Below are 16,519 nucleotides of genomic sequence, written 5' to 3'. Positions count from 1 at the left end.
AGCCAGAATCGCCACTTTTGTAAATCTTCTCCAAATTATACAAAAGTAGTGTCAATCGTTAGTACTACGTTAGTACTGGTTAGTACTCCAAGCACAACGTTAGTACTCACACCCATATAAAGTTATTAACGAATTAAAGTGGCGATATTCACTTGACGTCAAGCCAGAATCGCCACTTTTGTAAATCTTCTCCAAATTATACAAAAGTAGTGTCAATCGTTAGTACTACGTTAGTACTGGTTAGTACTCCAAGCACAACGTTAGTACTTACACCCATATAAAGTTATTAACGAATTAAAGTGGCGATATTCACTTGACGTCAAGCCAGAATCGCCACTTTTGTAAATCTTCCACAAATTATACAAAAGTAGTGTCAATCGTTAGTACTACGTTAGTACTGGTTAGTACTCCAAGCACAACGTTAGTACTCACACCCATATAAAGTTATTAACGAATTAAAGTGGCGATATTCACTTGACGTCAAGCCAGAATCGCCACTTTTGTCAATCTTCTCCAAATTATACAAAAGTAGTGTCAATCGTTAGTACTACGTTAGTACTGGTTAGTACTCCAAGCACAACGTTAGTACTCACACCCATATAAAGTTATTAACGAATTGAAGTGGTGATATTCACTTGACGTCAAGCCAGAATCGCCACTTTTGTAAATCTTCTCCAAATTATACAAAAGTAGTGTCAATCGTTAGTACTACGTTAGTACTGGTTAGTACTCCAAGCACAACGTTAGTACTCACACCCATATAAAGTTATTAACGAATTAAAGTGGCGATATTCACTTGACGTCAAGCCAGAATCGCCACTTTTGTAAATCTTCTCCAAATTATACAAAAGTAGTGTCAATCGTTAGTACTACGTTAGTACTGGTTAGTACTCCAAGCACAACGTTAGTACTCACACCCATATAAAGTTATTAACGAATTAAAGTGGTGATATTCACTTGACGTCAAGCCAGAATCGCCACTTTTGTAAATCTTCTCCAAATTATACAAAAGTAGTGTCAATCGTTAGTACTACGTTAGTACTGGTTAGTACTCCAAGCACAACGTTAGTACTCCCACCCATATAAAGTTATTAACGAATTAAAGTGGCGATTTTCACTTGACGTCAAGCCAGAATCGCCACTTTTGTAAATCTTCTCCAAATTATACAAAAGTAGTGTCAATCGTTAGTACTACGTTAGTACTGGTTAGTACTACAAGCACAACGTTAGTACTCACACCCATATAAAGTTATTAACGAATTAAAGTGGCGATATTCACTTGACGTCAAGCCAGAATCGCCACTTTTGTAAATCTTCTCCAAATTATACAAAAGTAGTGTCAATCGTTAGTACTACGTTAGTACTGGTTAGTACTCCAAGCACAACGTTAGTACTCACACCCATATAAAGTTATAAACGAATTAAAGTGGCGATATTCACTTGACGTCAAGCCAGAATCGCCACTTTTGTAAATCTTCTCCAAATTATACAAAAGTAGTGTCAATCGTTAGTACTACGTTAGTACTGGTTAGTACTCCAAGCACAACGTTAGTACTCACACCCATATAAAGTTATTAACGAATTAAAGTGGCGATATTCACTTGACGTCAAGCCAGAATCGCCACTTTTGTAAATCTTCCCCAAATTATACAAAAGTAGTGTCAATCGTTAGTACTACGTTAGTACTGGATAGTACTCCAAGCACAACGTTAGTACTCACACCCATATAAAGTTATTAACGAATTAAAGTGGCGATATTCACTTGACGTCAAGCCAGAATCGCCACTTTTGTAAATCTTCTCCAAATTATACAAAAGTAGTGTCAATCGTTAGTACTACGTTAGTACTGGTTAGTACTCCAAGCACAACGTTAGTACTCACACCCATATAAAGTTATTAACGAATTAAAGTGGCGATATTCACTTGACGTCAAGCCAGAATCGCCACTTTTGTAAATCTTCTCCAAATTATACAAAAGTAGTGTCAATCGTTAGTACTACGTTAGTACTGGTTAGTACTCCAAGCACAACGTTAGTACTCACACCCATATAAAGTTATTAACGAATTAAAGTGGCGATATTCACTTGACGTCAAGCCAGAATCGCCACTTTTGTAAATCTTCTCCAAATTATACAAAAGTAGTGTCAATCGTTAGTACTACGTTAGTACTGGTTAGTACTCCAAGCACAACGTTAGTACTCACACCCATATAAAGTTATTAACGTGTTAAAGTGGCGAAATTCACTTGACGTCTAGCCAGAATCGCCACTTTTCTAAATATTCTCCAAATTATACAAAAGTAGTGTCAATCGTTAGTACTGCGTTAATAGTGGTTAGTACTGCAAGCACAACGTTAGTACTTTCATCCACGTAAAGTTATTAACTAATAAAAGTAGTGATATTTAGTTGACGTCAAGGGAGAAACGCCATTTTTGTGAATATTTTCCAAATTATACAATAGTGCTGTCAATCGTTAGTGTTTCCTCAGTGCTTGTAAGTGCTACAAATACACAATTAGGGCTTTCACGTACTTTAAATTGTTCACGAATTAATGTGATGATATTTAAATAACAATGGCAGAATCGGCACTGGGGACAGTTTCGTAGTGGGATATGGAGATGGTTTTTGGGATATGCTTTAGCTATGTTGGTATAATCTGGAAATTGTTAAACACTTTTAGTCGATAATTTAAAATGTATATTTATTTTTAAAAAATATTTATCTTTTTACATTCAATTTCTTTTGCCACTTAACCTTTTTGGTTTGTTTGATAATATTTATTTTCTATAATTTGATATTTTAAGTACATATTTCGTAATCTAATGTAAACTCATTTATAAACGCTACGCAACAATATATAGAATAACACTAACTCGTTCGATATTATTAAGGCATGTAGTATTGGCGAAAACTACCAAATAAGTGAGGACACACATGTGCAATTCACATTTATTTTCTTTCTTTTGGGGTGACTGAGGAAGATTCTTGTATTGGCTTTCAATATGAATGTCAACCATATTAATCAGTACTTGTGTGGTGTAATTATCGATAATAAACTTCAATTTCATGGAAAATATAAAAAATGAACTCGAAATTTTATGTAGAGCAAGAATGACTTATGAAAAAGAAATTTATCATATAAATGTAAATTTGTAGCATTTTTCCTTGTTACTAAATAGTGTTGAATTTTGCTATCTTGAACTTTTCTAACTGAAGTGCGTAAATAATAGACTACTAGACACTGACAAATACTAATTCTTCTAACTAAATGTGGGTGATGAAAGAAAAACACATAATGAATTCAAGAATTTCCTCAAACTTTCAAAATATAATTATAGAAAATCAATAGCACAAATCACGAAGAGAATTATACAAAATTCTACAAACAGTTAAGTAGCTGCAAAATGTACACTCATGTCCAAAATTATCGTCGCATGTCTATAAATATGTTGTTGTAGGAATATAATTTGATAATGAATTCGCCCGGTATTTCTTATAATATTAGTACGTGTTTAATCGGCAAAGACATGTATGTGACAAATTTCACGTCAAGAGAGCAGTAAATAAAAATAAAACGAAAATAAACTTTCTTGTCCATTTAGCAATATTTTGTTTTACTCATTCTAATTTTCATATTTATAATTCTTTTCCTATGAAATTTACCACAAATATACATTTTCCGATTATACACATAGTATCAGTATTAAAAGTACCCTGCAAAATCATTATCAAATTATATTCTTACAAGAAGACAATTATAGATATGAATCAATCATTTTGGACATGAGTGTACATTTTAAATCTTTAACAGTTGAAGCAAACATTACCCTACCCCCATCAGATATACATATGTATTCGAAACACCTTTAAGCTCCGTACTTTCTTTGTACGAGATAACAAGTGTAATATTGAAAACATTGTTTGAATGAGTGGTAAACTTCTCATTGTATAGGTACAAAGTATTACATTTTTTTTTAGATAATCAGTCGAACCTGGTAAAAAAAAGTTTCAAATAGGAGAAAATGCTAAGAATTTTACCATTTTTTAAAACATTGATTGACTGTTTTCATACTAATGATGTTACATCAGCTTACTTTATACATTTTCAACGATTTTTCATTTACAAACCTTCAGACTTTATGTTCTGTTGGCCTAATTTTATCCCCCCCAATATAGATTATCTAATTCGCACGCTGTATATATATATATATATAAGACGACGATTCAAGGGGAGGGTTATAGGGGCTATAGTTCCCTTGGGGCTTTAAGTTTCGCTTAATACCTCCTAGCTATGCAAATGACAAATCAAAGCGATGACACAGAGTTAATTTCCTTGTTAGGCGAAAGTTGAACTTTTTTTTTTTAACTTGGTTTAGCTCACATACGTTGATAGTTCTGCATCTCATTAATAGTTAACCTTTCCTATTTTCGCGCTCTTATTGAATAATACAGTATGTAGGGGAAAATTTTGACAAACCTAGCAAAAATTAGTATCTTAATGAAATTTGCAGGATAATTTCCTTTCATCAAGTATAGTAATATCCTAAAGTCCCCGAATATCCTTCTTGAGCTGCATCCAATTTGGCTTAAATTTCCAATTTGACCGCCACCGTCTGTAGAACAATCATGTTTTAATTGATTTCTTAACTTATGTTCAATTCTACAGTCTTGGAACTTACAACAAAATATTTTGTAATTAAAATTTATTTTGTTTAATATATAGTTCATATTTGTAGGTCAGGTAGACAAAAAGTTACAAATGATAGAGAAGATTTGTATGATTTAATCTTGTATTTATTTCAAGCGTATTTTTCTGATTTCCTTATATTTTTATACATATAATATTGATATAAGGATAAAAATAAAGAAAATGTGTCAACATGCCATAATTACAAATTATATATACAAAATATGGGACATTATACGGAACATAACTTATCAAGCAAAATAGTCTGTAGGGAAAACGTTATTTAAGCAAAATTCAGCTTTTTATAAACGATAGAAATAATTTATATTATATAAAGCACACAAAAATTAACCCATACCTGGCACGGTGCACTGTTGGGACATAAACGATCCGGTTGAATCAGACCCCCTGCTACTTCAGATGAAAAAAAAAAGTAGTTGAAACAACGAGTATTAAGGAGAGTGTTTATATTTTAGTAATTTAGGCTTCATATAATAATCTCTACTTCTTTCGGAACAGAAATGGTACCTGGGGTCCTCGGTTCGATCCAAGCTTACGCCAAGTGAATTTTCTGGTAGACAAACACCGTGTGCGTGGGTTTTCTCGGAGTTCTCCCATTTCCTCACACTTTCTTCATTCCACCATTCCATCCACTTCTCATCACCGTCTCCTTTAGCCTAGCCGGCATAATCGTGGGACGTTAAACATCTCATTTCATTTTCTTCATTTTCCCCTCCGATCCTCAATAAATTGCTGGAATATCTTGCTCCAATCAAATTTGCTTATTATGTACACCTTCAATACGTGTCGTCTGCTCGCACTTGCTCTTATGGGTAAAACTGAAGGATAAGTGACTGGTGTGAAATAAGTCTTCTGTATGGGAAATATCGACAAAAAGCTAGTGCGTCACCACCATGCGATGCATAAATATATAATTGGAAATGTTATTCCCCTTTTACTAGTCATATTGGGTAAAGCTTAAGGCGGATATCTAAGCATTTTAAGATATGCATATACTTGATGGAAAGAAGCTGTCCTGCAAGTTTCATTAAGTTACTAATTTTTTCCGGATTCAGACCGCTACATACCGGTACTGGACTAAAAAATATATATTAATTTTTCAAATTTAGAAAATAAAAATTTTTGTGTCGTTTCTTGTTGGCACTACCAACATAATTTCACATTAGGCAAATCTGGAAAGTTGAATCTTGAATTCTAGAATCGCCTACACTTTCTCTTGAGTTAACATCTGTAAATTCCATTGCTTGAGGTTATTAGGCGAATCTTGAATAGGCGAAAGTTGAAGTCACCGCCTCCCTTGACGCTCAGGTATACACTGGATAAAACGGAGACTTTAATTCTACTTTCTTAACACTGGATAAAGCTATGGTTGAGCCCCGCCCTTGATCATATATATATATATATATATATATATATATATATATATATATATGTTTCCTCTTCTGGGGGGCAATCGCCCCCTCCCCCTAGATCCGCCACTGCGCGGCTATAGCCTATATATATATATATATATATATAGGGCCGCATTTAAGGGATGAATCGGTGCGCGTGCACTCCCCTTCGTTGCAAATATACACTATCTAAAGTGAGAAGTTAGTAGTGAAAATTGCAACGTTTTCCGAAAATGTCTGTGGCCTTAAAAGAAAGCGCAGTTTTGTAAAAGCAATAGTTTAAGTTAATTTGCTGAAGGTTGAAGGAAAAGGATTCGCCGAGAACAGACAGCATTTCCGGGGCATTTCCTCACTCATATCACAGATGCTTAAAGGCATTTTAAAAATTCATATTTAATTCAAATGCACTGCTAGTTATTGGTGCACCCCTCGTCAGAAGATCATGGATGGGGTCTGTATATATATATATATATATATATATATATATATATATATATATATATATATATATATATATATATGCGAGAGAGAGAGGGGGGAGAGAAGGCTATATACATCAGTAGTGGATTTTGTTTCGAGAGAGGCTTGAGGAACGGGTAAGAAAAACATTTGTGTTGTACGTGCAATGCGAAAAAAAATATCATAAATTTATTTCGGAAGGGGTATGAGCCCGATAGCCACCACCTAAATACGCCACTGTACATTAGTCAATCGTTTCCATATTATCTAACACAGCAACGAAACAAATGTTGACTACACTGACCTAAGTCTCGTCTCGATTAATAGATGTCTATTTCGGTCTCGGTCTGGTATCTGTTATGTAAAAGTCCGTCTCGGTCTCGGTACCAAACCCTAATAATGATTTACCACCTGTTAGCATCCTCCCACAAACTATTGTTTGCTGACAATCTAAAAATCTATCGCAGTATCTCCACGGAATTTGACGCTTTTTTTTTGTTTTTTTTGCAAAGCGACATAAATTCTATTTTCCAATGATGTGAGTCAAACAAGTTGTTAAATATTCAAAAATGCAATGTAGTATCATACACCAGGAAAATGAACTATGTACACAATGTGTGCACTATTAACAAACACCAATTGAGATTATATAACCGATCTTGGAGTCACTCTACAGTCAAACCTATCATTCGATATTCATTTCAACAGAGTAAGGAGACTAATTTTTCCGAAAATCATCAGCGTTTTACTGACTCTAAAAATGACGTGTAAATAAGCTCAACAACAATTGATTTATGAGTGTGTTAACCCAGTATTTGAAAACTACGTAATTAATTAACATCCTTCGAGAAAATTACTTGAAAGAATTATGTAATAAAGAAAATGATAATCAATGAAATATTTTTTAATTTAACGTCGCACTCGTATACCGGCTAGGCTAAAGGAGACGGTTATAATTAGAAATGAAGGTAATGGTGAAATGTATCGTGGGAGGGAACGAAATAATCCCAAGAAAACCCACACGTACGGTGTTTATCCACCACAAAATCTACTTCACTAGATCTGGGATCGAACAAGTGAGCTAAAGTGCCAGTGGTGAACGCTCTACCACTGAGCCACCGCGGCCCCCTTCTTTAATAAATAAATATCACAGAACGTCTCGTATAGTTTTGAATGTTGAAATTTCCTGATTTGAGGAGAGAACACTACCTTAATTTTTAGCTCCGTAATAATATTTATAATGAACACAAAATTTGATGCTTTTATGCGATTCTCAGGTGCACTTTTATCATAAAAGAGATCGATGTTATAGGTCTTATACCTAGTTTCGGTATCGGTTTTCGATTACGGACACTGACTGCAAGCACCCACCAAAGATAATAATACTAATATAATAATAATAATAATAATAATAATAATAATAATAATAATAATAATAATAATAATAATAATAATAATAATAATAATAATAATAATAATAATAATAATAATTTTTATTATTATTATTATTATTATTATTATTATTATTATTATGTTCACCATCTTTCTTCCTAGCACGATAAAGGACTAAATTAGACACCCTTGTGACACGAATGAGCTATTAAAAAAATAGAACTATGATAAGTGATAGGAGTAAATAGTATTCTTCTCTCTCTTCTTTATGTATATCGTTTAGTGCTCTTAATATGTTTACTATTTTATTTTTGGATAGAAAGTACACCTCCGGAATATGTCATACGTATTCTCATGAGAATTTCGTGAAACCAGAAATTGCTGAAAACTGAAGACCAGATGGTACAGGCTTGATCACATCTACGTGACATTATCGAAAGATTCGTTCTGCATAATGGTACGAAGCGGTAAACTTTGTGTACTGCAATTTTTGTCCTAATTTGTTCGTTGTTTTGTATTATATGTATAGGATCAGTATGATATTTATTTTTCTGATCATTGAAACAATAGAGTCGCCCGTGTGTGTGAATGTGGGTGTGCTAAAGCGCAAAAGTAACAGATTTGTTTAAGGAACATCAAATTCATGTCACGGTGCGAGTAAAATTGTAGCAAAGCGAAATTACCTGCTGTCTTCTCACGGTTAGTTCGCAGCAGCAATCCGTGGTACTAGACCTTTTGTTTTATTGTGTTTTTGCCGACTTTTATCTCTTCCTTTCCAGCTTAGATGTATGCAAAGTTCGTCAACCTTGAGATGAGTCAGTGAGAGAATTGTGCGTGAGGGAGCCTGATCAATAGGGAAAATGAATTAATTACAACGCATAATACAATATATGAGAATGTCAGAATTTCCTGTTTACAGCCGATTTGAAATAACAATTCCCGCCAACTGTCATCACTGCTCTTGAATCAGGAAACTCAGTAGATGTAAGTTGTTGGCGGGAGAAGGGTGGAATAAGGATCTATCCATTCAATGTAATCTCTTGAAAATTACAGATGTTTATTCCTTTTTATGTGAACCGTATACATTGATGTCTATGCTGTCTTTTCAAATTCATTTTCTACATTTGCACATTTGGTTGGTAGATTTATGGAACTATACATTCCTTTTTCCCCTTCTTTATAAAATATCTCTTTCGGAGAAGTTAAAGGAAATTTATGCCACCTGGCCGTGTGATTCAAGTAGTAAAATGCTCGATGCTAATCACTTTTGACCACACCCCACTACACTCAGTTTCTTTGCCGGTCAGTTTTTCCATATTTAAATCACCAAGCTGTGGGAAAGAGTTGTTTTCTTTCTTCTTTTATTTTGCTTCTTGAGGATGGAACAACATGAGTGTTTGGTGAATTCTCAATACATACCTATATCTATTTTTATTACATGAATGAGAGAAAAGATGTATAAGCAATTCTGCACATTAAATAATAGTTTTGAATGAAACTTAATATTATTCTTCGTGCGTTATACTGTACTGACTGATAACCAGGCCCGCAACCAGAGGTGGGCTAGGGGACCTGGTCCCCTAGACTTTTCATGGCTTCTCCAGACCTCAATACAAAAAACCCAATTTAGATATTTGTAAGAGAATTTTTAATGACTTGGCACCCCCTAACATACTCATGGCCACCCCAAAGCTCTGTGGTTGGTTTCGGGCTTGCTGATAACTCTACCGTAAATTGAAATTATTATGAACGCATTTCATTCTACCATGGACGAATTTAGGACAGAATGGCAGGAAATAAAGGCAAGAGGACGAAATGACAGCGGACGAAATGGCAGGAGGACGAAATGGCAGCGGACAAAATGGCAGGAGGACGAAATGGCAGAAGGACAGAATGGCAGGAAGTTAATTTGGCAAAAAATATAACACTTACGGCTCGTATTTTTAGGTTTTACCTATTGTGTTTGTTAGTAGGTAACGGTTCTCGATTTAGTCATTTCTACCTCAAATGTCCAAAGCATATAAATACAGCTAAATTGAACCAAGAGCGTAAAAGAGGGTAAATATCAGTTATCCATGTCTTAAATTTTTTCTTAAATTTATTTCTTTTTAACCATCTTCCAATTGATATTTTCGTTTTATAACAATTCTAAGTAGTACAACCTTTATTTATGACGAAAGAATTTTCCCGTGGACTCCCTCTGAATTTCTCTCAGGGTCTAGCTATCATGTGACAAAGAATTAAATCTACTAACTGCTTTCACACACAGTATAATTTTGAAACTTGGGAGCCTAGTGGTATCTTTGTGTCTGTAGTATGTAATAATAATGATACGTTATTCTTTTGAACATCTTAATGGTATTTGTCGTTTGACTTCAGAAGACTGAGTTTAGCCTGCAAGTACAAGTTGCCTATAGTTAAAACATATCAAATGTGCGATCTTGTTTTATAAAACCTGCCCCTCCCCCTCCTCTATCTGAAAAGCCCTATATTGTTATTCACATATGAAATTCAAAGACAAAGGCAATCGTCTTTATCCAGTCATATTTTTATTTCAAGTGTAAGTCTTAAAATGTGCTACGTATGGTTGCAGAGGCTGGGTGTTTTTTTTTTTTTTTGTTTTGTTTTGTTAATACTGAACTTCGGTGCCTAATATTGGAACTAATTTTCTTCATGAATTGATGTAAGAAGCGGCCGCGTGATTTTCGACCAATTATTTCATCACTAGTATCTATGAGCAATGAGAACAACAGTGGAAGACAAACTTCGTTCTTCTCAAACTTGATACTTTGAAAAACTTATGAAAGTAGTTTCGTTATCCAAATACATATTCAATCAAATCAGTTTCAGAAGTAGCATTAATCTTATAATAACGTAATGGCTGTATGAGTTACCCTGAAAATGTATTTTGTATGTTTTCTTTTTTTCGTAATTCAGAGATTTTTTCCTGAATTTCACTGGAGTTATGAGGAACCTTAAATTATCAGGCATTCCACTTTAATCGCTCCCCTTTCACCCCCAATGCGATATTGGGTATATTTACAGCTTAGTGCAGCTTAAAGGAACCATGATCGTGCATATTTGATTTCTAACTTACTTGCTTATAGCGTTGCCCTCAAGACGAGATGAGAATTCAGGTTTTCTCGTCTCGTGTCGTAAATGTTTGTGAAAGTCCTGTCTGGAATCAAAATTTTCTTGTCTCGTTTTGTAAATTTATGTACAAAATGTGTACTGATTTCCGTCTTAGATTCATGTAGAATTTATCAGAATTCTTCAAGGTTACGACGAGTCCAAGAAAGATTGATATAATGACACTTAAATCATATTTATTAATGAAGTAAATTGTGGAATGACTTGCGTATATTTAAACGTTGCTAAATGCTCTTTCTTGTGTTCATACTATTACCTTATCAAATTGCATATGACATATATACAGTTAATCATATGACATATATACAATTAATCATAAGGCATATATACAATTAATCATATGACATATATACAATTAATCATATCCTATATTTTGAAAACGGGAGATCCTATGTCTACCGAAAGGTCTAGTGTTTCTTGTGAGTACTCCACAATTTGTTTCCTCCAAAGATTTTTGCCCCGAGCTTCCCTTGAATTTGTCCCTATGCATATTTTATAGACTTAAAAATACTAGAGACAGTCACCAGAAAATAATGAGTACACATCCTACATATCCTCTCGTCAAAAACTTCAGAACGAGTCGAATCGACCAATTTTAATTCGTTTTCTTTGCCACAGAAAGTATCTGATCCTTTGTACAATACCGAAGTTAGTTTATTGGCTAGTTAATATGGAGGATGTATGTATTTTCCTTTTTTTTTTTTTTTTTTTTTGCTTGTTACTTAAAATGTTTTGCAAATAACTTCAATAAATTTTGAAACTGTTTGTCTTCACTTGAGCATATACAGATCACAGTGCGAAATAAAGATAAAAGCTGCTTCCTTCTAGTAATACCCGAAAAGATCTTAAATAATATATATAAAAAAGAAAACAACTAAAACTAATTTCTTTCATTAAGACACTGCTGGTATGAATAGAAAGCTTGCAATAGTAAGGTGTTTGTAAATGACTGTCAATTAGAATTGAAATATTATTAGCAGTTCGAATTTTGGAGCATAATGAATAAATCGAAAATTTGTGTTGAAATCTTCATTTATCAAGCAAGAAACAAAATAGTTTAAAACCCGACAATTCAACTTCCTGCCATTCTGTCCTCCTGCCATTTCGTCCTCTGCCATTTCGTCCGCCTGCCATTTTGTCCCCTGCCATTTCGTCCGCCTGCCATTTCGTCCTCTGCCATTTTGTCCTCCTGCCATTATTTCCTGCCATTATGTCCCCTGCCATTTTGTCCTCCTGCCATTCTGTCCTCCTGCCATTCTGTCCGTTCCCCACCATGGACACATGATTTTACGATTCTATAGTTACCTCCTAGGGTTGTTCCGATAATCGAGTAATCGATAACAATTTGATAAAATTTCTAAACCGTTTCGTGGTTAAAAATTTTAATTTTATCTCCTTATCGAACTTTCGAAATTCTCGAAATGTTAAACATTTGAAGTGTTCGAGATTTTAGAAATTTTCAAGTTACTCGGCTCGAGACTCTGGAAATGTTTGAGACACTCGAAGTGTTCGAGACTCTCTAAATGTTCGAGACACTGGAAGTGTTCCAGATTCTAGACATTTTCAAGACACTCGAAGTGTTGGATATTGTGGAAATGCTTGAGACACTCGAAGTGTTCGAGACTCGAAATTTTCAATACACTCTAAGTGTTCGAGGCTCGAAATGTTCGAGACACTTCAAGTGTTCGAGACTATGAAAATGTATTAAACACTTTAATGGTTCGAGACTCTCGAAATGTTCGAGACATTCTAAGTGTTCGATATTCTCTAAATTTTCAATACACTTCAAGTGTTCGAGACACTTGAAGTGTTCGAGACTCTGTAGGCCTAAATGTTTCAGACACTCTAAGTGTTCGAAACTCTCGAAATGTTCGAGACACTCGAAGTGTTCGAGATTCTCGAAATTTTCAATACACTTGAAGTGTTCGAGAATATGTAAATGTTTTAGACACTCTAAGTGTTCGATACTCTCGACATTTCCAATACACTTGAAGGTTCAAGACTCAAAATATTCGAGACACTTGAAGTGTTCGATACTGAAAATGTTTGAGACACTCTAAGTGTTCGATACTCTCGAAATATTCTTGAGTGTCGGATTGTTTGAAACAGGCTCGTAGCCAGGGAGGGGCAAGAGGGGGCACTGCTCCACATAAATTACGTTTTTTTCCTCTAAAAATAACGCAGAAGAGAATTTTCAAAGTGACTCAAAACCACTGAAATTCTTCCGATTATATTTACCAAATTAAATTCAACTTTACGAATTCTACTCATTTCTGTGTAAAATCAAGTGTTTCTTGCTAGATGCACCAAATATCTTTTATTGCCCTTACCAATTTCAAGAATTTCAAACATTACCCTATTATTGCAACCAAGACAAGCATCCAAGGATACCAGGTGCACCTCCAAACAACAATATCATAGTCCATAATGTTAGTTATGTATAGTAATAAACAGCAGTGTTCCGCTTATTTTGGAAGGTAGAAAATTGAGTGCAAACGTTGAATAAAGCATATATTTCTATTTTGAATTTTTATAACCTGAAATTGATTTAATATAATTTTGTTCTAATGTTAAAAAAATAAATACTTCCATTTTCATTATTAATATGAAACAAAGTACCTCGCAAAGAGCTTGTATTATGCACACAAAAATGAAACAAAAATTTACTTTTGCGATAATTTAAAAATGGAAATAATAAATAAAAATAAACGCACGTTTCAAGTCTTCCGGGTAGGTTGACGTCAAGTTGGCCGGGACATAATCTTGAAATTTTAAAATTGAATAATATGACTATGCCAATCGTTCCTGCTTCATTTCTGCTGTAAACTGATCGAATTTGAACGTTATTGCTAAGTAAATAATGCTGTTATTTCTATAATTACGTATTAATGTTAGGGGAGTCGGGAAATTGAACAAAATTGCTAAATTTGAAAATCTGACTACGGAAATCGTTTCTGGTGTGTTGCTGATGGACACTACTCGTATTTATTTGTTACTGTTAGATAAATAACGCCATTATTAAAGTTTCTATTATAACGTATTAACTTTAAGTGAGCTGGGACATAGAAGCACAATTAGTAAATTGTCAATTTGACTTTGCAAATCGTATTTGTTTTCCTCTCCACAGAAACTGCGCGAATTTAGACGTTGCTGCTAGATACACAACGCTGTTGTTGTAGTTTCTATTTTCAGTATTTGTGTTAAGTGAGCCGAAATGTAAGAGCAAATTTACTAAATTTGATAATCTGACTACGTGAAGATTTACTTCTATGTTCCTGTTAAAAAGTGCTCGAATTTGAACGTTACTGTAGGTAAATAACGCTGTTAATCATGTTTCAAATTACCCTGTCAACTTGATGTCAAGTTAACAGGAACATAATCTTAAAAATCACAAAATTGAATAATATAAGTTTGCCTACCGTTCTGCTGAAAACTACTCAAATTTGAATTCTATTGCCAGGTTAATAACGCCATTATTCGCATTTCTATTATCATGTATAAACGTTAAGTGAGCCGAGATATAGGGGCAAAATTACTAAATTTGGCAATCTAACTAAGCGAATCTTTGCAGTTACGTTCCTGCAGATAACTGCTCGAATGTGAACGTTATTGCTATGTAAATAACGATGTTATTAACATTCCAAATGTACTGGCCACCAACTTTTGAGGAAACAAGAGGAAGTAAGAAGAAGTAAGAGGACCCAAGTAGCGAATCTCTGATGTTTTTTGGCCATATCGAGTTAGGGGGATAAAGACAGGTAACTTCAGATCCTCTATATTATAAGATCCTTGGATAGCACTAACGCTGGTGTGTAGTACATTTTGCAGTGTCCGTGGGGTGTATAGTACATTAATAATAAGTTTGGATATTTTGTGCTGATAGGAATAGCATTTTCCAGAACAGAATTGTTGGTCACTGCAATAATAATAATAATAATAATAATAATAATAATAATAATAATAATAATAATAATAATAATAATAATAATAATAATATTTCCACTATGGATTTCTTTTCTTATAAGTTAATTCTCATTTTCTTCCTTTTTCTCAAAAATTTGAAATTGTGGGTTAACTTTGTCTTTCAACGCCCCTCAATTTCAAGTGTAGAAATGAAGCACTAACGTTAGGATTTGTAATACTAAGAAAAAGTAAAGAAATACTACCATGATATTACCTGTATATGTGATTGCTAATCCTAATATGCGATGAATCTGATTCTTGGACGTGTTTAAGTAAATAGCTAAAATCTAATGTCTCAATTTTTCCATATTATAACTGTGTCCATACCCCTACTTTACCAGTCTCGATTGTCATTAAGTTTTAGTTTCATTCGAGCGTTTTGTACATTTTTAATATTTTTAAAAGGTATAAAAAAGCCTTTTATTTCTGCGGATATCAGATAAACAAATAAAAATTCGATATAAAACAAATTGTTAAAGAGAACGCTTTTAATCTACATCCATCGTAGGAAGACTAATTACATTGGACACATCTTGCGAAGAAACTGTATGTAAGAAACGCCATAGAGGGAAACATGGAAGGTATGACAGGAGTAGGAAGAAGAAGATTGCAACTGGTTAAAGATTTAAGAAACGGAAGAACGTATTGGGAGTTGAAAGAGGAAACTGAAGATCAATAAAAGTGGAGGAAACATTTCGAGACATATTTAGAAAAGTGGCAATTTTGGCTTGACGTCAAAGGAATATCGCCACTTTAATTAGTTAATAACTTTACATGGGTGAGAGTACTAACGTTGTGCTCGTAGTACTAACCAGTACTAACGTAGTACTAACGATTGACACCACTTTTGTATATTTTGGACAATATTTACAAAAGTGGCGATTTTGCCTTGACGTCAAGTGAATATCGCCTCTTTAATTCGTTAATAACTTTACATGGGTGATAGTACTAATGTTGTGCTTGCAGTACTAACCAGTACTAACGAAGTACTAACAATCGACACCACTTTTGTATACTTTGGTCAATATTTAGAAAAGTGGCAATTCTGGCTTGACGTCAAGTGAATATCGCCACTTTAATTCGTTAATAACTTTATATGGGTGTGAGTACTAACGTTGTGCTTGGAGTACTAACCAGTACTAACGTAGTACTAACGATTGACACTACTTTTGTATAATTTGGAGAAGATTTACAAAAGTGGCGATTCTGGCTTGACGTCAAGTGAATATCGCCACTTTAATTTTTTTAATAACTTTATATGGGTGTGAGTACTAACGTTGTGCTTGGAGTACTAACCAGTACTAACGTAGTACTAACGATTGACACTACTTTTGTATAATTCGGAGAAGATTTACAAAAGTGGCGATTCTGGCTTGACGTCAAGTGAATATCGCCACTTTAATTCGTTAATAACTTTATATGGGTGTGAGTACTAACGTTGTGCTTGGAGTACTAA

The sequence above is a fragment of the Thermobia domestica genome, chromosome 9 (genome assembly GCF_964235325.1).
Source record: "Thermobia domestica chromosome 9, izTheDome1.hap1.1, whole genome shotgun sequence".
NCBI lineage: Eukaryota > Metazoa > Arthropoda > Insecta > Zygentoma > Lepismatidae > Thermobia > Thermobia domestica.
The sequence above is the reverse complement of the archived record's forward strand: the minus strand, read 5'-3'. Positions refer to the sequence as shown.